Genomic DNA, 24,664 nt, shown 5'->3' with positions numbered 1-24,664 from the left:
CTTTGGAGAATAGCTCTCATGGCGTAAAAGTCATGCATGTGAAAAAGTTCGAATCGCTGATGTATTTATACTTCAACCTCAAGTCATGAATTTTTATGCGATTGCAACAATTTTTAACATGAGGGTCGACCATGTAACAATGCATCCACACACCAAATATTTTTGTTCTGAAACTAATACTTTGGAGAATAGCTCTCATGGCGTAAAAGTCATGCATGTGAAAAAGTTCGAATCGCTGATGTATTTATACTTCAACCTCAAGTCATGAATTTTTATGCGATTGCAACAATTTTTCTCATGAGGGTCGACCATGTAAGAATGCATCCACACACCAAATATTTTTTGTTCTGAAACTAATACTTTGGAGAATAGCTCTCATGGCGTAAAAGTCATGCATGTGAAAAAGTTCGAATCGCTGATGTATTTATACTTCGACCTCAAGTCATGAATTTTTATGCGATTGCAACAATTTTTATCATGAGGGTCGACCATGTAACAATGCATCCACACACCAAATATTTTTGTTCTGAAACTAATACTTTGGAGAATAGCTCTCATGGCGTAAAAGTCATGCATGTGAAAAAGTTCGAATCGCTGATGTATTTATACTTCAACCTCAAGTCATGAATTTTTATGCGATTGCAACAATTTTTCTCATGAGGGTCGACCATGTAAGAATGCATCCACACACCAAATATTTTTTGTTCTGAAACTAATACTTTGGAGAATAGCTCTCATGGCGTAAAAGTCATGCATGTGAAAAAGTTCGAATCGCTGATGTATTTATACTTCGACCTCAAGTCATGAATTTTTATGCGATTGCAACAATTTTTATCATGAGGGTCGACCATGTAAGAATGCATCCACACACCAAATATTTTTTGTTCTGAAACTAATACTATGGAGAATAGCTCACATGGCGTTAAAGTCATGCATGTGAAAAAGTTCGAATCGCTGATGTATTTATACTTCAACCTCAAGTCATGAATTTTTATGCAATTGCAACAATTTTTAACATGAGGGTCGACCATGTAACAATGCATCCACACACCAAATATTTTTGTTCTGAAACTAATACTTTGGAGAATAGCTCTCATGGCGTAAAAGTCATGCATGTGAAAAAGTTCGAATCGCTGATGTATTTATACTTCAACCTCAAGTCATGAATTTTTATGCAATTGCAACAATTTTTAACATGAGGGTCGACCATGTAAGAATGCATCCACACACCAAATATTTTTGTTCTGAAACTAATACTTTGGAGAATAGCTCTCATGGCGTAAAAGTCATGCATGTGAAAAAGTTCGAATCGCTGATGTATTTATACTTCAACCTCAAGTCATGAATTTTTATGCGATTGCAACAATTTTTCTCATGAGGGTCGACCATGTAAGAATGCATCCACACACCAAATATTTTTTGTTCTGAAACTAATACTTTGGAGAATAGCTCTCATGGCGTAAAAGTCATGCATGTGAAAAAGTTCGAATCGCTGATGTATTTATACTTCAACCTCAAGTCATGAATTTTTATGCGATTGCAAAATTTTTATCATGAAAGTCGACCATGTAAGAATGCATCCACACACCAAATATTTTTTGTTCTGAAACTAATACTATGGAAATAGCTCACATGGCGTAAAAGTCATGCATGTGAAAAAGTTCGAATCGCTGATGTATTTATACTTCAACCTCAAGTCATGAATTTTTATGCAATTGCAAAAATTTTTAATATGAGGGTCGACCATGTAAGAATGCATCCACACACCAAATATTTTTGTTCTGAAACTAATACTTTGGAGAATAGCTCTCATGGCGTAAAAGTCATGCATGTGAAAAAGTTCGAATCGCTGATGTATTTATACTTCAACCTCAAGTCATGAATTTTTATGCGATTGCAACAATTTTTAACATGAGGGTCGACCATGTAAGAATGCATCCACACACCAAATATTTTTGTTCTGAAACTAATACTTTGGAGAATAGCTCTCATGGCGTAAAAGTCATGCATGTGAAAAAGTTCGAATCGCTGATGTATTTATACTTCAACCTCAAGTCATGAATTTTTATGCAATTGCAACAATTTTTTTCATCAGGGTCGACCATGTAAGAATGCATCCACACACCAAATATTTTTTGTTCTGAAACTAATACTTTGGAGAATAGCTCTCATGGCGTAAAAGTCATGCATGTGAAAAAGTTCGAATCGCTGATGTATTTATACTTCAACCTCAAGTCATGAATTTGTATGCGATTGCAACAATTTTTAACATGAGGGTCGACCATGTAAGAATGCATCCACACACCAAATATTTTTGTTCTGAAACTAATACTTTGGAGAATAGCTCTCATGGCGTAAAAGTCATGCATGTGAAAAAGTTCAAATCGCTGATGTATTTATACTTCAACCTCAAGTCATGAATTTTTATGCGATTGCAACAATTTTTAACATGAGGGTCGACCATGTAAGAATGCATCCACACACCAAATATTTTTGTTCTGAAACTAATACTTTGGAGAATAGCTCTCATGGCGTAAAAGTCATGCATGTGAAAAAGTTCGAATCGCTGATGTATTTATACTTCAACCTCAAGTCATGAATTTTTATGCGATTGCAACAATTTTTCTCATGAGGGTCGACCATGTAAGAATGCATCCACACACCAAATATTTTTGTTCTGAAACTAATACTTTGGAGAATAGCTCTCATGGCGTAAAAGTCATGCATGTGAAAAAGTTCGAATCGCTGATGTATTTATACTTCGACCTCAAGTCATGAATTTTTATGCAATTGCGCCATTTTTTTCATGAGGGTCGACCATGTAAGAATGCATCCACACACCAAATATTTTTTGTTCTGAAACTAATACTTTGGAGAATAGCTCTCATGGCGTAAAAGTCATGCATGTGAAAAAGTTCGAATCGCTGATGTATTTATACTTCAACCTCAAGTCATGAATTTTTATGCGATTGCAACAATTTTTCTCATGAGGGTCGACCATGTAAGAATGCATCCACACACCAAATATTTTTTGTTCTGAAACTAATACTTTGGAGAATAGCTCTCATGGCGTAAAAGTCATGCATGTGAAAAAGTTCGAATCGCTGATGTATTTATACTTCAACCTCAAGTCATGAATTTTTATGCGATTGCAACAATTTTTAACATGAGGGTCGACCATGTAACAATGCATCCACACACCAAATATTTTTGTTCTGAAACTAATACTTTGGAGAATAGCTCTCATGGCGTAAAAGTCATGCATGTGAAAAAGTTCGAATCGCTGATGTATTTATACTTCAACCTCAAGTCATGAATTTTTATGCGATTGCAACAATTTTTCTCATGAGGGTCGACCATGTAAGAATGCATCCACACACCAAATATTTTTTGTTCTGAAACTAATACTTTGGAGAATAGCTCTCATGGCGTAAAAGTCATGCATGTGAAAAAGTTCGAATCGCTGATGTATTTATACTTCGACCTCAAGTCATGAATTTTTATGCGATTGCAACAATTTTTATCATGAGGGTCGACCATGTAAGAATGCATCCACACACCAAATATTTTTTGTTCTGAAACTAATACTATGGAGAATAGCTCACATGGCGTTAAAGTCATGCATGTGAAAAAGTTCGAATCGCTGATGTATTTATACTTCAACCTCAAGTCATGAATTTTTATGCAATTGCAACAATTTTTAACATGAGGGTCGACCATGTAACAATGCATCCACACACCAAATATTTTTGTTCTGAAACTAATACTTTGGAGAATAGCTCTCATGGCGTAAAAGTCATGCATGTGAAAAAGTTCGAATCGCTGATGTATTTATACTTCAACCTCAAGTCATGAATTTTTATGCGATTGCAACAATTTTTCTCATGAGGGTCGACCATGTAAGAATGCATCCACACACCAAATATTTTTTGTTCTGAAACTAATACTTTGGAGAATAGCTCTCATGGCGTAAAAGTCATGCATGTGAAAAAGTTCGAATCGCTGATGTATTTATACTTCGACCTCAAGTCATGAATTTTTATGCGATTGCAACAATTTTTATCATGAGGGTCGACCATGTAAGAATGCATCCACACACCAAATATTTTTTGTTCTGAAACTAATACTATGGAGAATAGCTCACATGGCGTTAAAGTCATGCATGTGAAAAAGTTCGAATCGCTGATGTATTTATACTTCAACCTCAAGTCATGAATTTTTATGCAATTGCAACAATTTTTAACATGAGGGTCGACCATGTAACAATGCATCCACACACCAAATATTTTTGTTCTGAAACTAATACTTTGGAGAATAGCTCTCATGGCGTAAAAGTCATGCATGTGAAAAAGTTCGAATCGCTGATGTATTTATACTTCAACCTCAAGTCATGAATTTTTATGCAATTGCAACAATTTTTAACATGAGGGTCGACCATGTAAGAATGCATCCACACACCAAATATTTTTGTTCTGAAACTAATACTTTGGAGAATAGCTCTCATGGCGTAAAAGTCATGCATGTGAAAAAGTTCGAATCGCTGATGTATTTATACTTCAACCTCAAGTCATGAATTTTTATGCGATTGCAACAATTTTTCTCATGAGGGTCGACCATGTAAGAATGCATCCACACACCAAATATTTTTTGTTCTGAAACTAATACTTTGGAGAATAGCTCTCATGGCGTAAAAGTCATGCATGTGAAAAAGTTCGAATCGCTGATGTATTTATACTTCAACCTCAAGTCATGAATTTTTATGCGATTGCAACAATTTTTATCATGAAAGTCGACCATGTAAGAATGCATCCACACACCAAATATTTTTTGTTCTGAAACTAATACTATGGAAATAGCTCACATGGCGTAAAAGTCATGCATGTGAAAAAGTTCGAATCGCTGATGTATTTATACTTCAACCTCAAGTCATGAATTTTTATGCAATTGCAAAAATTTTTAATATGAGGGTCGACCATGTAAGAATGCATCCACACACCAAATATTTTTGTTCTGAAACTAATACTTTGGAGAATAGCTCTCATGGCGTAAAAGTCATGCATGTGAAAAAGTTCGAATCGCTGATGTATTTATACTTCAACCTCAAGTCATGAATTTTTATGCGATTGCAACAATTTTTAACATGAGGGTCGACCATGTAAGAATGCATCCACACACCAAATATTTTTGTTCTGAAACTAATACTTTGGAGAATAGCTCTCATGGCGTAAAAGTCATGCATGTGAAAAAGTTCGAATCGCTGATGTATTTATACTTCAACCTCAAGTCATGAATTTTTATGCAATTGCAACAATTTTTTTCATCAGGGTCGACCATGTAAGAATGCATCCACACACCAAATATTTTTTGTTCTGAAACTAATACTTTGGAGAATAGCTCTCATGGCGTAAAAGTCATGCATGTGAAAAAGTTCGAATCGCTGATGTATTTATACTTCAACCTCAAGTCATGAATTTGTATGCGATTGCAACAATTTTTAACATGAGGGTCGACCATGTAAGAATGCATCCACACACCAAATATTTTTGTTCTGAAACTAATACTTTGGAGAATAGCTCTCATGGCGTAAAAGTCATGCATGTGAAAAAGTTCAAATCGCTGATGTATTTATACTTCAACCTCAAGTCATGAATTTTTATGCGATTGCAACAATTTTTAACATGAGGGTCGACCATGTAAGAATGCATCCACACACCAAATATTTTTGTTCTGAAACTAATACTTTGGAGAATAGCTCTCATGGCGTAAAAGTCATGCATGTGAAAAAGTTCGAATCGCTGATGTATTTATACTTCAACCTCAAGTCATGAATTTTTATGCGATTGCAACAATTTTTCTCATGAGGGTCGACCATGTAAGAATGCATCCACACACCAAATATTTTTTGTTCTGAAACTAATACTTTGGAGAATAGCTCTCATGGCGTAAAAGTCATGCATGTGAAAAAGTTCGAATCGCTGATGTATTTATACTTCAACCTCAAGTCATGAATTTTTATGCGATTGCAACAATTTTTATCATGAAAGTCGACCATGTAAGAATGCATCCACACACCAAATATTTTTTGTTCTGAAACTAATACTATGGAGAATAGCTCACATGGCGTAAAAGTCATGCATGTGAAAAAGTTCGAATCGCTGATGTATTTATACTTCAACCTCAAGTCATGAATTTTTATGCAATTGCAACAATTTTTAACATGAGGGTCGACCATGTAAGAATGCATCCACACACCAAATATTTTTGTTCTGAAACTAATACTTTGGAAAATAGCTCTCATGGCGTAAAAGTCATGCATGTGAAAAAGTTCGAATCGCTGATGTATTTATACTTCAACCTCAAGTCATGAATTTTTATGCGATTGCAACAATTTTTCTCATGAGGGTCGACCATGTAAGAATGCATCCACACACCAAATATTTTTTGTTCTGAAACTAATACTTTGGAGAATAGCTCTCATGGCGTAAAAGTCATGCATGTGAAAAAGTTCGAATCGCTGATGTATTTATACTTCAACCTCAAGTCATGAATTTTTATGCGATTGCAACAATTTTTCTCATGAGGGTCGACCATGTAAGAATGCATCCACACACCAAATATTTTTTGTTCTGAAACTAATACTTTGGAGAATAGCTCTCATGGCGTAAAAGTCATGCATGTGAAAAAGTTCGAATCGCTGATGTATTTATACTTCAACCTCAAGTCATGAATTTTTATGCGATTGCAAAATTTTTATCATGAAAGTCGACCATGTAAGAATGCATCCACACACCAAATATTTTTGTTCTGAAACTAATACTTTGGAGAATAGCTCTCATGGCGTAAAAGTCATGCATGTGAAAAAGTTCGAATCGCTGATGTATTTATACTTCAACCTCAAGTCATGAATTTTTATGCAATTGCAACAATTTTTTTCATCAGGGTCGACCATGTAAGAATGCATCCACACACCAAATATTTTTTGTTCTGAAACTAATACTTTGGAGAATAGCTCTCATGGCGTAAAAGTCATGCATGTGAAAAAGTTCGAATCGCTGATGTATTTATACTTCAACCTCAAGTCATGAATTTGTATGCGATTGCAACAATTTTTAACATGAGGGTCGACCATGTAAGAATGCATCCACACACCAAATATTTTTGTTCTGAAACTAATACTTTGGAGAATAGCTCTCATGGCGTAAAAGTCATGCATGTGAAAAAGTTCAAATCGCTGATGTATTTATACTTCAACCTCAAGTCATGAATTTTTATGCGATTGCAACAATTTTTAACATGAGGGTCGACCATGTAAGAATGCATCCACACACCAAATATTTTTTGTTCTGAAACTAATACTTTGGAGAATAGCTCTCATGGCGTAAAAGTCATGCATGTGAAAAAGTTCGAATCGCTGATGTATTTATACTTCGACCTCAAGTCATGAATTTTTATGCGATTGCAACAATTTTTATCATGAAAGTCGACCATGTAAGAATGCATCCACACACCAAATATTTTTTGTTCTGAAACTAATACTATGGAGAATAGCTCACATGGCGTAAAAGTCATGCATGTGAAAAAGTTCGAATCGCTGATGTATTTATACTTCAACCTCAAGTCATGAATTTTTATGCAATTGCAACAATTTTTAACATGAGGGTCGACCATGTAAGAATGCATCCACACACCAAATATTTTTGTTCTGAAACTAATACTTTGGAAAATAGCTCTCATGGCGTAAAAGTCATGCATGTGAAAAAGTTCGAATCGCTGATGTATTTATACTTCAACCTCAAGTCATGAATTTTTATGCGATTGCAACAATTTTTCTCATGAGGGTCGACCATGTAAGAATGCATCCACACACCAAATATTTTTTGTTCTGAAACTAATACTTTGGAGAATAGCTCTCATGGCGTAAAAGTCATGCATGTGAAAAAGTTCGAATCGCTGATGTATTTATACTTCGACCTCAAGTCATGAATTTTTATGCGATTGCAACAATTTTTATCATGAGGGTCGACCATGTAAGAATGCATCCACACACCAAATATTTTTTGTTCTGAAACTAATACTATGGAGAATAGCTCACATGGCGTTAAAGTCATGCATGTGAAAAAGTTCGAATCGCTGATGTATTTATACTTCAACCTCAAGTCATGAATTTTTATGCAATTGCAACAATTTTTAACATGAGGGTCGACCATGTAACAATGCATCCACACACCAAATATTTTTGTTCTGAAACTAATACTTTGGAGAATAGCTCTCATGGCGTAAAAGTCATGCATGTGAAAAAGTTCGAATCGCTGATGTATTTATACTTCGACCTCAAGTCATGAATTTTTATGCAATTGCAACAATTTTTAACATGAGGGTTGACCATGTAAGAATGCATCCACACACCAAATATTTTTTGTTCTGAAACTAATACTTTGGAGAATAGCTCTCATGGCGTAAAAGTCATGCATGTGAAAAAGTTCGAATCGCTGATGTATTTATACTTCAACCTCAAGTCATGAATTTTTATGCGATTGCAACAATTTTTATCATGAAAGTCGACCATGTAAGAATGCATCCACACACCAAATATTTTTTGTTCTGAAACTAATACTATGGAGAATAGCTCACATGGCGTAAAAGTCATGCATGTGAAAAAGTTCGAATCGCTGATGTATTTATACTTCAACCTCAAGTCATGAATTTTTATGCAATTGCAACAATTTTTAACATGAGGGTCGACCATGTAAGAATGCATCCACACACCAAATATTTTTGTTCTGAAACTAATACTTTGGAAAATAGCTCTCATGGCGTAAAAGTCATGCATGTGAAAAAGTTCGAATCGCTGATGTATTTATACTTCAACCTCAAGTCATGAATTTTTATGCGATTGCAACAATTTTTCTCATGAGGGTCGACCATGTAAGAATGCATCCACACACCAAATATTTTTTGTTCTGAAACTAATACTTTGGAGAATAGCTCTCATGGCGTAAAAGTCATGCATGTGAAAAAGTTCGAATCGCTGATGTATTTATACTTCAACCTCAAGTCATGAATTTTTATGCGATTGCAACAATTTTTCTCATGAGGGTCGACCATGTAAGAATGCATCCACACACCAAATATTTTTTGTTCTGAAACTAATACTTTGGAGAATAGCTCTCATGGCGTAAAAGTCATGCATGTGAAAAAGTTCGAATCGCTGATGTATTTATACTTCAACCTCAAGTCATGAATTTTTATGCGATTGCAAAATTTTTATCATGAAAGTCGACCATGTAAGAATGCATCCACACACCAAATATTTTTGTTCTGAAACTAATACTTTGGAGAATAGCTCTCATGGCGTAAAAGTCATGCATGTGAAAAAGTTCGAATCGCTGATGTATTTATACTTCAACCTCAAGTCATGAATTTTTATGCAATTGCAACAATTTTTTTCATCAGGGTCGACCATGTAAGAATGCATCCACACACCAAATATTTTTTGTTCTGAAACTAATACTTTGGAGAATAGCTCTCATGGCGTAAAAGTCATGCATGTGAAAAAGTTCGAATCGCTGATGTATTTATACTTCAACCTCAAGTCATGAATTTTTATGCGATTGCAACAATTTTTAACATGAGGGTCGACCATGTAAGAATGCATCCACACACCAAATATTTTTGTTCTGAAACTAATACTTTGGAGAATAGCTCTCATGGCGTAAAAGTCATGCATGTGAAAAAGTTCAAATCGCTGATGTATTTATACTTCAACCTCAAGTCATGAATTTTTATGCGATTGCAACAATTTTTAACATGAGGGTCGACCATGTAAGAATGCATCCACACACCAAATATTTTTTGTTCTGAAACTAATACTTTGGAGAATAGCTCTCATGGCGTAAAAGTCATGCATGTGAAAAAGTTCGAATCGCTGATGTATTTATACTTCGACCTCAAGTCATGAATTTTTATGCGATTGCAACAATTTTTATCATGAAAGTCGACCATGTAAGAATGCATCCACACACCAAATATTTTTTGTTCTGAAACTAATACTATGGAGAATAGCTCACATGGCGTAAAAGTCATGCATGTGAAAAAGTTCGAATCGCTGATGTATTTATACTTCAACCTCAAGTCATGAATTTTTATGCAATTGCAACAATTTTTAACATGAGGGTCGACCATGTAAGAATGCATCCACACACCAAATATTTTTGTTCTGAAACTAATACTTTGGAAAATAGCTCTCATGGCGTAAAAGTCATGCATGTGAAAAAGTTCGAATCGCTGATGTATTTATACTTCAACCTCAAGTCATGAATTTTTATGCGATTGCAACAATTTTTCTCATGAGGGTCGACCATGTAAGAATGCATCCACACACCAAATATTTTTTGTTCTGAAACTAATACTTTGGAGAATAGCTCTCATGGCGTAAAAGTCATGCATGTGAAAAAGTTCGAATCGCTGATGTATTTATACTTCGACCTCAAGTCATGAATTTTTATGCGATTGCAACAATTTTTATCATGAGGGTCGACCATGTAAGAATGCATCCACACACCAAATATTTTTTGTTCTGAAACTAATACTATGGAGAATAGCTCACATGGCGTTAAAGTCATGCATGTGAAAAAGTTCGAATCGCTGATGTATTTATACTTCAACCTCAAGTCATGAATTTTTATGCAATTGCAACAATTTTTAACATGAGGGTCGACCATGTAACAATGCATCCACACACCAAATATTTTTGTTCTGAAACTAATACTTTGGAGAATAGCTCTCATGGCGTAAAAGTCATGCATGTGAAAAAGTTCGAATCGCTGATGTATTTATACTTCAACCTCAAGTCATGAATTTTTATGCAATTGCAACAATTTTTAACATGAGGGTCGACCATGTAAGAATGCATCCACACACCAAATATTTTTGTTCTGAAACTAATACTTTGGAGAATAGCTCTCATGGCGTAAAAGTCATGCATGTGAAAAAGTTCGAATCGCTGATGTATTTATACTTCAACCTCAAGTCATGAATTTTTATGCGATTGCAACAATTTTTCTCATGAGGGTCGACCATGTAAGAATGCATCCACACACCAAATATTTTTTGTTCTGAAACTAATACTTTGGAGAATAGCTCTCATGGCGTAAAAGTCATGCATGTGAAAAAGTTCGAATCGCTGATGTATTTATACTTCAACCTCAAGTCATGAATTTTTATGCAATTGCAAAATTTTTATCATGAAAGTCGACCATGTAAGAATGCATCCACACACCAAATATTTTTTGTTCTGAAACTAATACTATGGAAATAGCTCACATGGCGTAAAAGTCATGCATGTGAAAAAGTTCGAATCGCTGATGTATTTATACTTCAACCTCAAGTCATGAATTTTTATGCAATTGGAAAAATTTTTAATATGAGGGTCGACCATGTAAGAATGCATCCACACACCAAATATTTTTGTTCTGAACCTAATACTTTGGAGAATAGCTCTCATGGCGTAAAAGTCATGCATGTGAAAAAGTTCGAATCGCTGATGTATTTATACTTCAACCTCAAGTCATGAATTTTTATGCGATTGCAACAATTTTTAACATGAGGGTCGACCATGTAAGAATGCATCCACACACCAAATATTTTTGTTCTGAGACTAATACTTTGGAGAATAGCTCTCATGGCGTAAAAGTCATGCATGTGAAAAGTTCGAATCGCTGATGTATTTATACTTCAACCTCAAGTCATGAATTTTTATGCGATTGCAACAATTTTTTTCATGAGGGTCGACCATGTAAGAATGCATCCACACACCAAATATTTTTGTTCTGAAACTAATACTTTGGAGAATAGCTCTCATGGCGTAAAAGTCATGCATGTGAAAAAGTTCGAAACGCTGATGTATTTATACTTCGACCTCAAGTCATGAATTTTTATGCAATTGCAACAATTTTTCTCATGAGGGTCGACCATGTAAGAATGCATCCACACACCAAATATTTTTGTTCTGAGACTAATACTTTGGAGAATAGCTCTCATGGCGTAAAAGTCATGCATGTGAAAAAGTTCGAATCGCTGATGTATTTATACTTCAACCTCAAGTCATGAATTTTTATGCGATTGCAAAATTTTTATCATGAAAGTCGACCATGTAAGAATGCATCCACACACCAAATATTTTTTGTTCTGAAACTAATACTATGGAAATAGCTCACATGGCGTAAAAGTCATGCATGTGAAAAAGTTCGAATCGCTGATGTATTTATACTTCAACCTCAAGTCATGAATTTTTATGCAATTGCAAAAATTTTTAACATGAGGGTCGACCATGTAAGAATGCATCCACACACCAAATATTTTTGTTCTGAAACTAATACTTTGGAGAATAGCTCTCATGGCGTAAAAGTCATGCATGTGAAAAAGTTCGAATCGCTGATGTATTTATACTTCAACCTCAAGTCATGAATTTTTATGCGATTGCAACAATTTTTAACATGAGGGTCGACCATGTAAGAATGCATCCACACACCAAATATTTTTGTTCTGAAACTAATACTTTGGAGAATAGCTCTCATGGCGTAAAAGTCATGCATGTGAAAAAGTTCGAATCGCTGATGTATTTATACTTCGACCTCAAGTCATGAATTTTTATGCGATTGCAACAATTTTTATCATGAAAGTCGACCATGTAAGAATGCATCCACACACCAAATATTTTTTGTTCTGAAACTAATACTTTGGAGAATAGCTCACATGGCGTAAAAGTCATGCATGTGAAAAAGTTCGAATCGCTGATGTATTTATACTTCAACCTCAAGTCATGAATTTTTATGCAATTGCAACAATTTTTAACATGAGGGTCGACCATGTAACAATGCATCCACACACCAAATATTTTTGTTCTGAAACTAATACTTTGGAGAATAGCTCTCATGGCGTAAAAGTCATGCATGTGAAAAAGTTCGAATCGCTGATGTATTTATACTTCAACCTCAAGTCATGAATTTTTATGCAATTGCAACAATTTTTAACATGAGGGTCGACCATGTAAGAATGCATCCACACACCAAATATTTTTGTTCTGAAACTAATACTTTGGAAAATAGCTCTCATGGCGTAAAAGTCATGCATGTGAAAAAGTTCGAATCGCTGATGTATTTATACTTCAACCTCAAGTCATGAATTTTTATGCGATTGCAACAATTTTTCTCATGAGGGTCGACCATGTAAGAATGCATCCACACACCAAATATTTTTTGTTCTGAAACTAATACTTTGGAGAATAGCTCTCATGGCGTAAAAGTCATGCATGTGAAAAAGTTCGAATCGCTGATGTATTTATACTTCAACCTCAAGTCATGAATTTTTATGCAATTGCAACAATTTTTAACATGAGGGTCGACCATGTAACAATGCATCCACACACCAAATATTTTTGTTCTGAAACTAATACTTTGGAGAATAGCTCTCATGGCGTAAAAGTCATGCATGTGAAAAAGTTCGAATCGCTGATGTATTTATACTTCAACCTCAAGTCATGAATTTTTATGCAATTGCAACAATTTTTAACATGAGGGTCGACCATGTAAGAATGCATCCACACACCAAATATTTTTGTTCTGAAACTAATACTTTGGAGAATAGCTCTCATGGCGTAAAAGTCATGCATGTGAAAAAGTTCGAATCGCTGATGTATTTATACTTCAACCTCAAGTCATGAATTTTTATGCGATTGCAACAATTTTTCTCATGAGGGTCGACCATGTAAGAATGCATCCACACACCAAATATTTTTTGTTCTGAAACTAATACTTTGGAGAATAGCTCTCATGGCGTAAAAGTCATGCATGTGAAAAAGTTCGAATCGCTGATGTATTTATACTTCAACCTCAAGTCATGAATTTTTATGCGATTGCAAAATTTTTATCATGAAAGTCGACCATGTAAGAATGCATCCACACACCAAATATTTTTTGTTCTGAAACTAATACTATGGAAATAGCTCACATGGCGTAAAAGTCATGCATGTGAAAAAGTTCGAATCGCTGATGTATTTATACTTCAACCTCAAGTCATGAATTTTTATGCAATTGCAAAAATTTTTAATATGAGGGTCGACCATGTAAGAATGCATCCACACACCAAATATTTTTGTTCTGAACCTAATACTTTGGAGAATAGCTCTCATGGCGTAAAAGTCATGCATGTGAAAAAGTTCGAATCGCTGATGTATTTATACTTCAACCTCAAGTCATGAATTTTTATGCGATTGCAACAATTTTTAACATGAGGGTCGACCATGTAAGAATGCATCCACACACCAAATATTTTTGTTCTGAGACTAATACTTTGGAGAATAGCTCTCATGGCGTAAAAGTCATGCATGTGAAAAGTTCGAATCACTGATGTATTTATACTTCAACCTCAAGTCATGAATTTTTATGCGATTGCAACAATTTTTTTCATGAGGGTCGACCATGTAAGAATGCATCCACACACCAAATATTTTTGTTCTGAAACTAATACTTTGGAGAATAGCTCTCATGGCGTAAAAGTCATGCATGTGAAAAAGTTCGAAACGCTGATGTATTTATACTTCGACCTCAAGTCATGAATTTTTATGCAATTGCAACAATTTTTCTCATGAGGGTCGACCATGTAAGAATGCATCCACACACCAAATATTTTTGTTCTGAGACTAATACTTTGGAGAATAGCTCTCATGGCGTAAAAGTCATGCATGTGAAAAAGTTCGAATCGCTGATGTATTTATACTTCAACCTCAAGTCATGAATTTTTATGCGATTGCAACAATTTTTAACATGAGGGTCGACCATGTAACAATGCATCCAAACACCAAATATTTTTGTTCTGAAACTAATACTTTGGAGAATAGCTCTCATGGCGTAAAAGTCATGCATGTGAAAAGTTCGAATCGCTGATGTATTTATACTTCGACCTCAAGTCATGAATTTTTATGCAATTGCAACAATTTTTTTCATGAGGGTCTACCATGTAAGAATGCATCCACACACCAAATATTTTTGTTCTGAAACTAATACTTTGGAGAATAGCTCTCATGGCGTAAAAGTCATGCATGTGAAAAAGTTCGAATCGCTGATGTATTTATACTTCGACCTCAAGTCATGAATTTTTATGCAATTGCAACAATTTTTTAATGAGGGTCGACCATGTAAGAATGCATCCACACACCAAATATTTTTTGTTCTGAAACTAATACTTTGGAGAATAGCTCTCATGGCGTAAAAGTCATGCATGTGAAAAAGTTCGAATCGCTGATGTATTTATACTTCAACCTCAAGTCATGAATTTTTATGCGATTGCAACAATTTTTAACATGAGGGTCGACCATGTAAGAATGCATCCACACACCAAATATTTTTGTTCTGAAACTAATACTTTGGAGAATAGCTCTCATGGCGTAAAAGTCATGCATGTGAAAAAGTTCGAATCGCTGATGTATTTATACTTCGACCTCAAGTCATGAATTTTTATGCAATTGCAACAATTTTTAAAATGAGGGTCGACCATGTAAGAATGCATCCACACACCAAATATTTTTTGTTCTGAAACTAATACTTTGGAGAATAGCTCTCACGGCGTAAAAGTCATGCATGTGAAAAAGTTCGAATCGCTGATGTATTTATACTTCGACCTCAAGTCATGAATTTTTATACGATTGCAACAATTTTTAAAATGAAGGTCGACCATGTAAGAATGCATCCACACACCAAATATTTTTGTTCTGAGACTAATACTTTGGAGAATAGCTCTCATGGCGTAAAAGTCATGCATGTGAAAAAGTTCGAATCGCTGATGTATTTATACTTCAACCTCTATTCATGAATTTTTATGCGATTGCAACAATTTTTAACATGAGGGTCGACCATGTAACAATGCATCCACACACCAAATATTTTTGTTCTGAAACTAATACTTTGGAGAATAGCTCTCATGGCGTAAAAGTCATGCATGTGAAAAGTTCGAATCGCTGATGTATTTATACTTCGACCTCAAGTCATGAATTTTTATGCAATTGCAACAATTTTTTTCATGAGGGTCTACCATGTAAGAATGCATCCACACACCAAATATTTTTGTTCTGAAACTAATACTTTGGAGAATAGCTCTCATGGCGTAAAAGTCATGCATGTGAAAAAGTTCGAATCGCTGATGTATTTATGCTTCGACCTCAAGTCATGAATTTTTATGCAATTGCAACAATTTTTTAATGAGGGTCGACCATGTAAGAATGCATCCACACACCAAATATTTTTTGTTCTGAAACTAATACTTTGGAGAATAGCTCTCATGGCGTAAAAGTCATGCATGTGAAAAAGTTCGAATCGCTGATGTATTTATACTTCAACCTCAAGTCATGAATTTTTATGCGATTGCAACAATTTTTCTCATGAGGGTCGACCATGTAAGAATGCATCCACACACCAAATATTTTTTGTTCTGAAACTAATACTTTGGAGAATAGCTCTCATGGCGTAAAAGTCATGCATGTGAAAAAGTTCGAATCGCTGATGTATTTATACTTCAACCTCAAGTCATGAATTTTTATGCGATTGCAACAATTTTTAACATGAGGGTCGACCATGTAAGAATGCATCCACACACCAAATATTTTTGTTCTGAAACTAATACTTTGGAGAATAGCTCTCATGGCGTAAAAGTCATGCATGTGAAAAAGTTCGAATCGCTGATGTATTTATACTTCGACCTCAAGTCATGAATTTTTATGCAATTGCAACAATTTTTTTCATGAGGGTCGACCATGTAAGAATGCATCCACACACCAAATATTTTTGTTCTGAAACTAATACTTTGGAGAATAGCTCTCATGGCGTAAAAGTCATGCATGTGAAAAAGTTCGAATCGCTGATGTATTTATACTTCGACCTCAAGTCATGAATTTTTATGCGATTGCAACAATTTTTATCATGAAAGTCGACCATGTAAGAATGCATCCACACACCAAATATTTTTTGTTCTGAAACGAATACTATGGAGAATAGCTCACATGGCGTAAAAGTCATGCATGTGAAAAAGTTCGAATCGCTGATGTATTTATACTTCAACCTCAAGTCATGAATTTTTATGCAATTGCAACAATTTTTAACATGAGGGTCGACCATGTAAGAATGCATCCACACACCAAATATTTTTGTTCTGAGACTAATACTTTGGAGAATAGCTCTCATGGCGTAAAAGTCATGCATGTGAAAAAGTTCGAATCGCTGATGTATTTATACTTCAACCTCAAGTCATGAATTTGTATGCGATTGCAACAATTTTTCTCATGAGGGTCGACCATGTAAGAATGCATCCACACACCAAATATTTTTTGTTCTGAAACTAATACTATGGAGAATAGCTCACATGGCGTAAAAGTCATGCATGTGAAAAAGTTCGAATCGCTGATGTATTTATACTTCAACCTCAAGTCATGAATTTTTATGCAATTACAACAATTTTTAACATGAGGGTCGACCATGTAAGAATGCATCCACACACCAAATATTTTTGTTCTGAAACTAATACTTTGGAGAATAGCTCTCATGGCGTAAAAGTCATGCATGTGAAAAAGATCGAATCGCTGATGTATTTATACTTCAACCTCAAGTCATGAATTTGTATGCGATTGCAACAATTTTTCTCATGAGGGTCGACCATGTAAGAATGCATCCACACACCAAATATTTTTGTTCTGAGACTAATACTTTGGAGAATAGCTCTCATGGCGTAAAAGTCATGCATGTGAAAAGTTCAAATCGCTGATGTATTTATACTTCGACCTCAAGTCATGAATTTTTATGCAATTGCAACAATTTTTTTCATGAATGTCGACCATGTAAGAATGCATCCACTCACCAAATATTTTTGTTCTGAAACTAATACTTTGGAGAATAGCTCTCATGGCGTAAAAGTCATGCATGTGAAAAAGTTCGAATCGCTGATGTATTTATACTTCGACCTCAAGTCATGAATTTTTATGCAATTGCGCCAATTTTTCTCATGAGGGTCGACCATGTAAGAATGCATCCACACACCAAATATTTTTTCTTCTGAAACTAATACTTTGGAGAATAGCTCTCATGGCGTAAAAGTCATGCATGTGAAAAAGTTCGAATCGCTGATGTATTTATACTTCAACCTCAAGTCATGAATTTTTATGCAATTGCAACAATTTTTTTCATGAGGGTCGACCATGTAAGAATGCATCCACACACCAAATATTTTTGTTCTGAGACTAATACTTTGGAGAATAGCTCTCATGGCGTAAAAGTCATGCATGTGAAAAAGTTCGAATCGCTGATGTATTTATACTTCAACCTCAAGTCATGAATTTTTATGCAATTGCAACAATTTTTCTCATGAGGGTCGACCATGTAAGAATGCATCCACACACCAAATATTTTTGTTCTGAAACTAATACTTTAGAGAATAGCTCTCATGGTGTAAAAGTCATGCATGTGAAAAAGTTCGAATCGCTGATGTATTTATACTTCGACCTCAAGTCATGAATTTTTATGCAATTGCAACAATTTTTTTCATGAGGGTCGACCATGTAAGAATACATCCACACACCAAATATTTTTTGTTCTGAAACTAATACTTTGGAGAATAGCTCTCATGGCGTAAAAGTCATGCATGTGAAAAAGATCGAATCGCTGATGTATTTATACTTCAACCTCAAGTCATGAATTTTTATGCAATTGCAACAATTTTTCTCATAAGGGTCGACCATGTAAGAATGCATCCACACACCAAATATTTTTGTTCTGAAACTAATACTTTGGAGAATAGCTCTCATGGCGTAAAATTCATGCATGTGAAAAAGTTCGAATCGCTGATGTATTTATACTTCAACCTCAAGTCATGAATTTTCATGCGATTGCAACAAATTTTTTTATGAGGGTCGACCATGTAAGAATGCATCCACACACCAAATATTTTTGTTCTGAGACTAATACTTTGGAGAATAGCTCTCATGGCGTAAAAGTCATGCATGTGAAAAAGTTCGAATCGCTGATGTATTTATACTTCAACCTCAAGTCATGAATTTTTATGCAATTGCAACAATTTTTAACATGAGGGTCGACCATGTAAGAATGCATCCACACCAAATATTTTTGTTCTGAAACTAATACTTTGGAGAATAGCTCTCATGGCGTAAAAGTCATGCATGTGAAAAGTTCGAATCGCTGATGTATTTATACTTCGACCTCAAGTCATGAATTTTTATGCGATTGCAACAATTTTTAACAAGAGGGTCGACCATGTAAGAATGCATCCACACACCAAATATTTTTGTTCTGAAACTAATACTTTGGAGAATAGCTCTCATGGCGTAAAAGTCATGCATGTGAAAAAGTTCGAATCGCTGATGTATTTATACTTCGACCTCAAGTCATGAATTTTTATGCAATTGCAACAATTTTTAACATGAGGGTCGACCATGTAAGAATGCATCCACACACCAAATATTTTTTGTTCTGAAACTAATACTTTGGAGAATAGCTCTCATGGCGTAAAAGTCATGCATGTGAAAAAGTTCGAATCGCTGATGTATTTATACTTCGACCTCAAGTCATGAATTTTTATGCAATTGCAACATTTTTTTTCATGAGGGTCGACCAGGTATGAATGCATCCACACACCAAATATTTTTGTTCTGAAACTAATACTTTGGAGAATAGCTCTCATGGCGTAAAAGTCATGCATGTGAAAAAGTTCGAATCGCTGATGCATTTATACTTCAACCTCAAGTCATGAATTTTTATGCGATTGCAACAATTTTTAACATGAGGGTCGACCATGTAAGAATGCATCCACACACCAAATATTTTTGTTCTGAAACTAATACTTTGGAGAATAGCTCTCATTTCGTAAAAGTCATGCATGTGAAAAGTTCGAATCGCTGATGTATTTATACTTCGACCTCAAGTCATGAATTTTTATGCAATTGCAACAATTTTTTTCATGAGGGTCGACCATGTAAGAATGCATCCACACATCAAATATTTTCTGTTCTGAAACTAATACTTTGGAGAATAGCTCTCATGGCGTAAAAGTCATGCATGTGAAAAAGTTCGAATCGCTGATGTATTTATACTTCGACCTCAAGTCATGAATTTTTATGCGATTGCAACAATTTTTAACATGAGGGTCGACCATGTATGAATGCATCCACACACCAAATATTTTTGTTCTGAAACTAATACTTTGGAGAATAGCTCTCATGGCGTAAAAGTCATGCATGTGAAAAAGTTCGAATCGCTGATGTATTTATACTTCAACCTCAAGTCATAAATTTTTATGCGATTGCAACAATTTTTAACACGAAAGTCGACCATGTAAGAATGCATCCACACACCAAATATTTTCTGTTCTGAAACTAATACTTTGGAGAATAGCTCTCATGGCGTAAAAGTCATGCATGTGAAAAAGTTCGAATCGCTGATGTATTTATACTTCGACCTCAAGTCATGAATTTTTATGCGATTGCAACAATTTTTAACATGAGGGTCGACCATGTATGAATGCATCCACACACCAAATATTTTTGTTCTGAAACTAATACTTTGGAGAATAGCTCTCATGGCGTAAAAGTCATGCATGTGAAAAAGTTCGAATCGCTGATGTATTTATACTTCAACCTCAAGTCATAAATTTTTATGCGATTGCAACAATTTTTAACACGAAAGTCGACCATGTAAGAATGCATCCACACACCAAATATTTTTGTTCTGAGACTAATACTTTGGAGAATAGCTCTCATGGCGTAAAAGTCATGCATGTGAAAAAGTTCGAATCGCTGATGTATTTATACTTCAACCTCAAGTCTTGAATTTTTATGCAATTGCGCCAATTTTTTACATGAGGGTCGACCATGTAAGAATGCATCCACACACCAAATATTTTTGTTCTGAAACTAATACTTTGGAGAATAGCTCTCATGGCGTAAAAGTCATGCATGTGAAAAAGTTCGAATCGCTGATGTATTTATACTTCGACCTCAAGTCATGAATTTTTATGCAATTGCGCCAATTTTTCTCATAAGGGTCGACCATGTAAGAATGCATCCACACCAAATATTTTTGTTCTGAAACTAATACTTTGGAGAATAGCTCTCATGGCGTAAAAGTCATGCATGTGAAAAGTTCGAATCGCTGATGTATTTATACTTCGACCTCAAGTCATGAATTTTTATGCGATTGCAACAATTTTTAACATGAGGGTCGACCATGTAAGAATGCATCCACACACCAAATATTTTTGTTCTGAAACTAATACTTTGGAGAATAGCTCTCATGGCGTAAAAGTCATGCATGTGAAAAAGTTCGAATCGCTGATGTATTTATACTTCGACCTCAAGTCATGAATTTTTATGCAATTGCAACAATTTTTAACATGAGGGTCGACCATGTAAGAATGCATCCACACACCAAATATTTTTTGTTCTGAAACTAATACTTTGGAGAATAGCTCTCATGGCGTAAAAGTCATGCATGTGAAAAAGTTCGAATCGCTGATGTATTTATACTTCGACCTCAAGTCATGAATTTTTATGCAATTGCAACATTTTTTTTCATGAGGGTCGACCAGGTATGAATGCATCCACACACCAAATATTTTTGTTCTGAAACTAATACTTTGGAGAATAGCTCTCATGGCGTAAAAGTCATGCATGTGAAAAAGTTCGAATCGCTGATGCATTTATACTTCAACCTCAAGTCATGAATTTTTATGCGATTGCAACAATTTTTAACATGAGGGTCGACCATGTAAGAATGCATCCACACACCAAATATTTTTGTTCTGAAACTAATACTTTGGAGAATAGCTCTCATTTCGTAAAAGTCATGCATGTGAAAAGTTCGAATCGCTGATGTATTTATACTTCGACCTCAAGTCATGAATTTTTATGCAATTGCAACAATTTTTTTCATGAGGGTCGACCATGTAAGAATGCATCCACACATCAAATATTTTTTGTTCTGAAACTAATACTTTGGAGAATAGCTCTCATGGCGTAAAAGTCATGCATGTGAAAAAGTTCGAATCGCTGATGTATTTATACTTCGACCTCAAGTCATGAATTTTTATGCGATTGCAACAATTTTTAACATGAGGGTCGACCATGTATGAATGCATCCACACACCAAATATTTTTGTTCTGAAACTAATACTTTGGAGAATAGCTCTCATGGCGTAAAAGTCATGCATGTGAAAAAGTTCGAATCGCTGATGTATTTATACTTCAACCTCAAGTCATAAATTTTTATGCGATTGCAACAATTTTTAACACGAAAGTCGACCATGTAAGAATGCATCCACACACCAAATATTTTTGTTCTGAGACTAATACTTTGGAGAATAGCTCTCATGGCGTAAAAGTCATGCATGTGAAAAAGTTCGAATCGCTGATGTATTTATACTTCAACCTCAAGTCTTGAATTTTTATGCAATTGCAACAATTTTTTACATGAGGGTCGACCATGTAAGAATGCATCCACACACCAAATATTTTTGTTCTGAAACTAATACTTTGGAGAATAGCTCTCATGGCGTAAAAGTCATGCATGTGAAAAAGTTCGAATCGCTGATGTATTTATACTTCGACCTCAAGTCATGAATTTTTATGCAATTGCGCCAATTTTTCTCATAAGGGTCGACCATGTAAGAATGCATCCACACACCAAATATTTTTTGTTCTGAAACTAATACTTTGGAGAATAGCTCTCATGGCGTAAAAGTCATGCATGGGAAAAGTTCGAATCGCTGATGTATTTATACTTCGACCTCAAGTCATGAATTTTTATGCAATTGCAACAATTTTTTTCATGAGGGTCGACCATGTAAGAATGCATCCACACACCAAATATTTTTGTTCTGAAACTAATACTTTGGAGAATAGCTCTCATGGCGTAAAAGTCATGCATGTGAAAAAGTTCGAATCGCTGATGTATTTATACTTCAACCTCAAGTCATAAATTTTTATGCGATTGCAACAATTTTTAACACGAAAGTCGACCATGTAAGAATGCATCCACACACCAAATATTTTTGTTCTGAGACTAATACTTTGGAGAATAGCTCTCATGGCGTAAAAGTCATGCATGTGAAAAAGTTCGAATCGCTGATGTATTTATACTTCGACCTCAAGTCTTGAATTTTTATGCAATTGCGCCAATTTTTTACATGAGGGTCGACCATGTAAGAATGCATCCACACACCAAATATTTTTGTTCTGAAACTAATACTTTGGAGAATAGCTCTCATGGCGTAAAAGTCATGCATGTGAAAAAGTTCGAATCGCTGATGTATTTATACTTCGACCTCAAGTCATGAATTTTCATGCAATTGCGCCAATTTTTCTCATAAGGGTCGACCATGTAAGAATGCATCCACACACCAAATATTTTTTGTTCTGAAACTAATACTTTGGAGAATAGCTCTCATGGCGTAAAAGTCATGCATGGGAAAAGTTCGAATCGCTGATGTATTTATACTTCGACCTCAAGTCATGAATTTTTATGCAATTGCAACAATTTTTTTCATGAGGGTCGACCATGTAAGAATGCATCCACACACCAAATATTTTTGTTCTGAAACTAATACTTTGGAGAATAGCTCTCATGGCGTAAAAGTCATGCATGTGAAAAAGTTCGAATCGCTGATGTATTTATACTTCGACCTCAAGTCATGAATTTTTATGCAATTGCAACAATTTTTTTCATGAGGGTCGACCATGTAAGAATGCATCCACACACCAAATATTTTTTGTTCTGAAACTAATACTTTGGAGAATAGCTCTCATGGCGTAAAAGTCATGCATGTGAAAAGTTCGAATCGCTGATGTATTTATACTTCAACCTCAAGTCATGAATTTTTATGCGATTGCAACAATTTTTAACATGAGGGTCGACCATGTAAGAATGCATCCACACACCAAATATTTTTGTTCTGAAACTAATACTTTAGAGAATAGCTCTCATGGCGTAAAAGTCATGCATGTGAAAAAGTTCGAATCGCTGATGTATTTATAGTTCGACCTCAAGTCATGAATTTTTATGCGATTGCAATAATTTTTATCATGGAAGTCGACCATGTAAGAATGCATCCACACACCAAATATTTTTTGTTCTGAAACTAATACTATGGAGAATAGCTCACATGGCGTAAAAGTCATGCATGTGAAAAAGATCGAATCGCTGATGTATTTATACTTCAACCTCAAGTCATGAATTTGTATGCGATTGCAACAATTTTTAACATGAGGGTCGACCATGTAAGAATGCATCCACACACCAAATATTTTTGTTCTGAAACTAATACTTTGGAGAATAGCTCTCATGGCGTAAAAGTCATGCATGTGAAAAAGTTCGAATCGCTGATGTATTTATACTTCAACCTCAAGTCATGAATTTTTATGCGATTGCAACAATTTTTAACATGAGGGTCGACCATGTAAGAATGCATCCACACACCAAATATTTTTTGTTCTGAAACTAATACTTTGGAGAATAGCTCTCATGGCGTAAAAGTCATGCATGTGAAAAAGATCGAATCGCTGATGTATTTATACTTCAACCTCAAGTCATGAATTTGTATGCGATTGCAACAATTT

The sequence above is a fragment of the Haliotis cracherodii genome, unplaced genomic scaffold (genome assembly GCF_022045235.1).
Source record: "Haliotis cracherodii isolate W230 unplaced genomic scaffold, xgHalCrac1.p SCAF_28, whole genome shotgun sequence".
Taxonomy (NCBI): Eukaryota; Metazoa; Mollusca; class Gastropoda; order Lepetellida; family Haliotidae; genus Haliotis; species Haliotis cracherodii.
Note: the sequence above shows the minus strand (reverse complement) of the source record.